At 39.4% G+C, this 8,163-nt stretch overlaps 1 non-coding gene across 1 annotated transcript; it reads right to left on the minus strand.

The window, feature by feature from the left end:
• Positions 1-6,421: 6,421 nt before the first annotated feature.
• Positions 6,422-6,540, minus strand: LOC111746497. Its single transcript, XR_002783139.1, has one exon. It is a non-coding gene; the product is annotated as a 5S ribosomal RNA (ribosomal RNA).
• Between the last annotated feature and the right edge of the window lie 1,623 nt (positions 6,541-8,163).

The raw sequence follows: 8,163 nt of genomic DNA on the forward strand, positions 1-8,163 counted from the left end.
ATGATATCTCATTGTGGTTTTAATTTACATTTCTCTCATGATTAGTGACCTTGAGCATCTTTTCATATGTCTCATGGCCATCTGGATTTCCTCTTTGGAGAAATGTCTGTTCAGGTCTTCTGCCCATTTTTTAATTGGATTGTTCGTTTTTGTTGTTTTTCATTCACCTTTTATTTCTTCATCTCCTACTCTTCAATTCACCGATCTCGCTACTTGTCTGCCATTGGCCTAGAGTTGTGAGGGGTGAAAGATATTGGGCTATGAGGGGATCTCTGTTATGCTTTGCTGGATTTTTTTTTCTTTTTAGGGTCATTTTATCCATTCTTATGGCTTCAACTGCTGATTATACACTCACTTCACACAAATCTGTGTACAAGCCAGACCTCTTTCCTGAGTTTCAGACCCCATGTATCCATCTGCCTATGTGAACAGGCATCCCAAATTCTCCATCTCCCGTACTGAGTTCATTCTTCTCCTCTCCGTCTACACCCGTTCCTCCTCTTGTGTTCATTATCTCAGTGAATGGCGCCACCATCAACTCAGTCACCCAAGCCTGAAACCTTCATACCATCCTCCCTGTAGTTATTCTACCACCAAATCCTTTCAGGTCTATTTGTTAGGTATCCATTGTATCCACGTACTTCTCTCTATTCCTATTGCAACTACCCTGGTCCAGCCCACCATCCCCTCTCACCTGAATAATCAGAGCTCTCTCATTATCTACCTGCCCCCACTTTTTCCTACTTTCAAATCATTCTCCACACTACAGCCAAAGAACACTTTCTAAAACACAACCCTTCAGCGACTTCCTAGTCCCCTTAAGAGAAAGTCCAACATTCTTTGAGTAGCTTACAAGGCCCTACATCTTGCTCCTGCATCAGTTTATTTATCAAAGCTCCCCATCTCAAACTCTATTCTTGGAGAATGTCATTCTCTCTTCCTCTAGAATCCACACCTTTGCACATGCTACTCCAGTGTCTGATTATTCCACTTTTAGTGATGCTGTGATTGAGCGGTGACTGCAGATTGGTCACAGCATGCTCCTTTCATTGTAAAGTTTGTCGTTTGTCTTCTATTGGTTTTAGCATCCATCGATGATTATTATCTGGATCAGTTATTTCATAAGGAGTTTCAAATGAATGATCTTTCAAGTTCTGTCATTCCTTCTACATATATTACCTGCAATTCTTTTGTAAAGAATTTCCCTTTACCCACTAGGTCTATTTGGTATCCTAGAATACAGTTCGTACATGATTGGCAAGGTAACTTTTTAATTCTTTTGCGATTGTATTTTTTAAAAAGTTTATTTAATTAATGATCTGGAATTTTGGATAATTTTATCAGAGAAACCATTTATTAGTGGTGGTTATGTTTCCAGAATAGCAGATAAAAGCCTACTTAATTCACAATGTAAATGAAATATTACACATAAGTAATGAAAAATAGAAAATATTTTATAATATTAATTATTAAACAAAAGAAAATTGAATACATTTTTAAAGTTTGACTTGAGTGCTAGCACTTGAGAGAGAAGCAGTCTTACTTAGAGGAAGAAGAGGTAGATGGATAATTATGGTGATTTGAAGAGATCTTCTGAGTACTTTCGAGAGCTTTTTGAATTTGATGGCACTGGTTCTTATGTCTAATTTTACTGAGGATTTAAACTATTTCCATTTCTGTGACTGGTTTAATACCACCCTGCTCTCATACTCAGCAACCGGGGCCCATGATCGGGGGACATTTTCAGCTCATAAATGGAGAGAGGCACATTTTTCAATATGCCGAGTATTAGAGTGAAATTAGAGAGTTGGATGTGAGTGAATGAAATTGAGCTGAGAATGTAAAAGATAAGAGGAAGGACTTTAATGCTAGGACTTTTAGGTCTGAGGAGGGACCCGGGACCAGGCGAGGCCATTGAGGTGCCTACGGTCCTATGCTTGCTTGACCCTGACAGTGCCTCCATTTTTTGTTTGTTCATTTATTTTGTTCTTTACATTGCACATATAAGTGAGATTCGATGGTATTTGTCTTTCCCTGTGTGACTTATTTCACTTAGCATAATACCTTCCAGGTCCATCCATGTTGTTGCCAATGGTGATATTTCATTCTTTTTTATGCCCAGGGAATTCCATTATATATATGTACCACATTTTCTTTATCCAATCATCTACTGATAGGCACTTAGGTTACTTCCATATCTTGGCTATTGTAAATAGCACTTCAGTGAACAGAGGGGTGCATATATCTTTTCAAATTAGTGTTTTTGTTTTCTTCAGATAGATATCCAGAAGAACAATTGCTGGGCCATACGGCAGTTCTACTTTTAATTATTTTTGAGGAACCTTCAGGCTGTTTTCCATAGTGGCTGTACCAATTCACAATCCCACCAACAGTGCACGAGGGTTCCCTTTTCTCCACATCCTCGCCAACACTGTTCTTTGTTGATTTATTGATGGTGGCCATTCTGCCAGGTGTGAGATGATAGCTCCTTGTGGTTTTAATTTGCATTTCTCTGACAATTAGTGATGTCGAGCATCTTTTCATATGTCTCTTGGCCATCTGTATGTCCTCTTTGGAGAGATACCTATTCACATTTTTTAATTGTATTGTATTGTTTGTTTGTTTGTTTGTTTGTTTTGGTGTTGAGTTGTATGAGATTTTTTAAATAAATTTTGAATATTAACCCCTTGTCAGTCGTATCATAGACAAATGTCTTCTCCCACTCAGTTGGTTGTCTTTTTGTTTAGTTGATGGTTTCTTTTGCTGTACAAATGCTTTTTAGTTTGATGGAGTCCAATTTGCTTATTTTTCTTTTGTTTCCCTTGCCTGACAAGATCTATCAGAAGAAAAAAATATTACTAAGAGCAATGTCCGAGAGTTTCCTGCCTGTTTTCTTGTAGGAGTTTTATCGTTTAGAGACTTACATTTAAGCCTTTAATCCATTCTCAGTTTGTTCTCGTATGTGGTGTAAGAAGTTGTTCAAGTTTCATTGCTTTATATGTGTCTGATTAGTTTTCCCAACACCATTTATTGAAGAGACTGTCTTTTCCTCATTGTGCATTCTTGCCTCCTTTGTTAGAGATTAATTGACCATATAGGCGTTGGTTTATTTCTGGGCTCTCAATTCTGTTCCATTGATCTATGTGTTTGTTTTTATGCCAGTACCATGCTGTTTGAATGACTCGAGCCTTGCAGTATGAGCATGCCTCCTTCAATGCTGTGCCCTAGGACAGTGAATCTGAGGTGAGTCAGTGGGAAACAGAGCAGAGAGAGGCCATGGAAGGACTAGATATTAAGGTTCTAGGAATCCCAGTATCAGAGGTCCTGGGTACAGGAGTTTGAACCTAAGCCAAGACTCTATGGCTGCAGATAAGAACGGAGATGTTATGTGATAGGAGAATAAGGCTTAAAACCAAAGTAGACTGAATGTTGTAGGTCCAGAAAGGCTTCGCAGAGGAGACCCGTGTTGGAATCAGAAAATTCTTTTCAGGCCAGAAAAGTATGGGAAGAAGTGTGACGACAGAGACAGAGGAAACAGTAGATGTAGAGGCATGAGAGTGTGAAATCGGTTTAGTGGCTGGAATTTAGGGAGTGATAGGAGACATGAAGTTGGAGACCATGTCATGGAGGGCTTTATAGACCATGTTGTTGATTTGAACTTTGTCTCTGTGGACCTTGGGGAACCGTCGAGGGTATTTTATGCTTGGAAATTACATGGTCAGATCTGTGAACTTGAAAGATTATTAAATATTTTCAAATGCACTCATAAGTAAAGAGAACAGTGGAATGAACCCTTTTCTACCCATTAACCACATTTAATAATTAGCAAGATTTTGCCAGTCCCATTTCAGTGATCTCTTTTTTCTTTTCCTCCCAGTCTTCTTTCAAGTTTGCTGAAGCATTTTAAAATCAATCCCAGACACGTTATTTCACCCCTGTGTATTCAGTAGGCATGTCTAAAAAGTACAGATGCTTTCTTATACAACCATGCTATCATTATGTTATCTTACAACCTTAACACTTCCTTAATAGCATAGAATATCCAGCCCATTATAAAATTTCTCAGATTAGCTCACAAGATTGTCTAACAGTTGGTTTGTTCACATAAAGATCCAAACAAGGTCAATATATTACATTTGATTATCTCTTATTTTCCCAGCTTTATTGAGATCGCTATAGACTACATGTTTGTGCCTCCTCGCAAATTAATATGTTGAAACCTAACCCCCAAGGTGATGGTATTGGGAGCCTTTGGGAAGGGATTAGGTCATGAGGACAGAGCCCTCATGAATGGTACTAGAGCCCTTATGAAAAGAGACCCCAGAGAGTTCTGTTACCTCTTCTACCACACGAGCAAGAAGGCACCAGATGTGAACCAGGAAGTGGGCTCTCGATCTACCAGCGCCTGGAGTGGGGACTTTTCTGCCCTAGAACTGTGAGAAATACATTTCTGTTGTTTATAAGCCACCTGGTATATGGCATTTTTTAAAAAGTGGCCCAGATGGACTAAGACAAGGTATAATTGGCAATGAAAAATTGTATGTATTTAAGGTGTACAACTTGATGATTTGATATAGGTGTACTTTGTGAAATATTCACCACAATCAAGCAGGAAGGGAGTAATGGGGGAGATGTTGGTCAAGGGGTGCAAAGTTTCAGTTATTATCTCTAGTCTCCCTTCATCTAAAGCAGTCCGAACCTCATTTTTGAAAGCCATTTGCTTGTTGTAGAAAGTGGGCCCGTCGTCCTATAGAAAATGCCACATTTTGGATTTCTCTGTTTTCTTTCTTGCACTGTTATTTACTTTATTCCTCTATGCCGTAACCCCATATTTTTCTATAAAGGAAGTTAGCTTCAGAGGCTTGATGATATTCAGGTTCAGGTTTTTGTTTTTTTTTTAGTCAAGAATACTTCACAGGGGTTGCTATATAATTCCCTCTGAATCACATGTGGAGGCACATGTCTATTCCACCTTTAATGAACAGGTGACAGCCTGATTCCTTCATTGTAATGTTTCCCGTCAAACTTTTACTTAATTAATCCTTTGAAGATCATTGTCAGAATTATTTCACCAGGAGTTTCAGAATGGCGATTTCCTTATTTTATCTTCTATATGAATTAGCTGGAATTCTTCTGAAAGTAAACTTTCCAGCATCAAGTAGGACCATCGGGTTACCTGTACAGGGAATGCAGGAGAGATGCATAATTGTTGCTCTTGAACTTGATTACCAATTTTCAGAATAAGGAGTTGGTACCCTAGTTACTTACTTTCAGTGATATCCAATGAGTTATATGTGTTTGTTCTCTCTCTGTCATGAACTCATGTTTTTTAATGTATTCGATGGGTTTCAGTTGATTGCAATCATTATTCTTGTCAATGTTCAAACTGTCTTGTCTTTTGCCAAAGGGTTGCTTCCCATAACCCTCTGCCACTACTCATTAGGGTTCCATAGCTTGCTTGATTTCTGGGCAAAGCTTATCTTGTATATTTCCTGCCCCAGACTTGCCATTTCTCTAAGGAGCCCTGGTTTACTTCAATTTTCTTTTTTTAACAGTGGCTTTACTGAGGTATAATTTACCTGGTATAAAATTCACCTGTTCAAACCGTACAATTAAGTAAATTTATATAGTCGTGCAACCACGACCACAGTCAGATTTTAGAACATTTCCATATTATTAGGTCAATCGCCTTTCCCACCCCTAATCCCAGGCAACCACGATCTCTATAGATCTGCCTTTTCTAGAGATTTCCTATAAATGGTATCATATACGATATAGCCTTTTGCATCTGGCTGCTTTCTCTTAGCATTGGTTTTTTAATTTTAATTGAGACGTGATTCACATACCACAAAATTCACCATATTAAAGTATATAACTCAGTGGTTTTTAGTGTATTCAACCACCTCTATCTACTTCCAGAACATTTCAAAAAGAAACCTTGTACTGGTTAGCAGTCACTTCACATTCACCCATTCTCCCCCAGCCCCCTGCAAGCAATAATCTACTTTATTTCTCTATGGATTTACCTACTCTAGACATTTTCCATAAATGGAATCATACAGTATGTGGCCTTTTGGTCTGGCTTCTTTCACTTAGCATAGTGTTTTCAAGGTTCATCCATGTTCTAGCATGGATGTATCAGTAGTATCAGTACTTAGTTCATTCCTTTTTATGTCTGAGTAGTATTCCTTTGTAGGAATAGATCATATTTTGTTCATCCATTCATCAGCTGATGGACATTTCGAGTTGTTTCCACTTTTTGGGTAATGTCAATGTAAGAAATGTCCAAACCTGTAGAGAATTTTTCTGAGTTTATTCGAGTTAAACCGATGACATACCAGGAAGCAAGATCTCAAATGCTCCAAAGAATGACAGTTTTGCATTTCTTTTTATACCTTTGTTTTTCTTTTTTTATTTTTAAAGCCTACAGCACCCGGTCTTCCCAGGTGGTCTCCCATCCAAGTATTAACCGAGCCCGACCCTGCTTAGCTTCCGAGATCTCATGAGATCAGATGTGTTCAGGGTGGCATGGCCGTAGACCTTTTTATACCTTTGGAATTAAGGAGGGACCTTGAGAAAGATTCCATGAACATGTGAGAAAGCAAGGCAGGGAAATCTCTATGATTCTCTCCCAGCCCCCTGCAAGCAATAATGAGACCGATTGGATTACAGGGTAGTTAACAAGATCCTGTGTTCTCTTGAGGGTGGTTACGCTTCCCAGGATTCTGAAAAAAAGGCATTTCAAAGACGTGTTAACCTAGATGCACAAAAACAGTGGACAGGACTTGCTTAAGTTGAACATAAACCTTTTATAGGCCTGGGGCACGACTACCCACCATAACCTACCCAGTTAGGAATTTATGATCAGATCACCGTGTGAGGTCACTTTCAGTTGGATTTATTATAGAATCCTTTTTTCATCTGTAGTAATACGGTAGTTAACTCTATGTTTAACCTTTTGAGAAACTGTCCTGTTGTTTTCCAAAGCAGCTGCACCATTTTACATTCCCAGCAGCAGTATATGAGGGTTGCCATTTCTTCCACATTCTTGCCAACACTTGTTATTATCTGTCTTTTTGATCACAGCCATCCTGGTAGCTACTTTGGAAAAACAGTCAGTATTTCCTCAAAAGATTAAGTGCAGGTCCTGGTCCCTGCCCCTTCCAGAGATTGTTGTGGTTTTGTTTCATTTTTTTCTTTGTTCAGTGACTTGCCTGGACTAATTCTGTTTTCTAAAAAATTCTATTTCTAAGCCTGGCTTCTCAGGTGTCATACCTGGGCCAGGACAGCTTAGTAGACAGTCAATAGTTTGTTCAAGGTTGTCCTTAAACATCTTGGGCCAGTACTGTCTTCCACACTTTCTCGATGGGATTGTGTGTGGGTTGGGAACATAGTCAGAGTCCAGGGAGTTTACTAGTCTTCTCTGAGTTTTACTTTCTGCAGGGCCTTCTCATGTCTCCTCTGTGCCTGTGCAGGTCTTTGAATCCAGCCAAGGAAACGTGGATAACTGGGGCCCTCTCCGGTACCCTGAGCATCAGTGCAGTCCTGCACATATGCATAGCCTTCTAGACCACCAGTGATATGAGGGAGCTTATCAAATCCCAGTAGGGCTGTCTCATTTTCTGGACCTCTTTGCTAAATTTCAGCAGGCCTGTTGTTCTGTCGCTTGCGCCAACCAGTATTGTGACCTCAGGTAACTGCGATGTTCCTTTTTCCTGATGTAAGGAGTTTGCTATCTTCAACGCCCCTGGGCATAAGACATTTTATCTGTGCTCATTCCTAAACAAGTAATTCACCTCCAGCAGGCAAGTTGCTGTTTAGGGCTTGTCTTGCCATGCCCTTGCAAAATCAGCTCCAGTGGAGCTGGGAGTGGGGATATGCACAGCCTCAAGCTAAAACACCATAGATTCCCACTGTTCTTACCCAAGGTTCAATAGGTTTTCTGAAACGCTTCTTAATTTATTGTTTAATTTTGGTCTATTTCCACAGTCCTGAAATGGTGGTTTTGATAATGTTGTCATTATAGCATTGTTTCTTTGAGGGAGAAGATTTGCTGAACCCCTCACTTTCCCATTTCCGAAGTTCTGCTTAATTTATGTTTTAAAAGATCATTCTGATAGCAGTGGAAGATCAACTGCGTGGAGGAGAAACTAGTGGTCGGGA

Source organism: Pteropus vampyrus, unplaced genomic scaffold (assembly GCF_000151845.1).
Source record: "Pteropus vampyrus isolate Shadow unplaced genomic scaffold, Pvam_2.0 Scaffold191, whole genome shotgun sequence".
Taxonomy (NCBI): domain Eukaryota; kingdom Metazoa; phylum Chordata; class Mammalia; order Chiroptera; family Pteropodidae; genus Pteropus; species Pteropus vampyrus.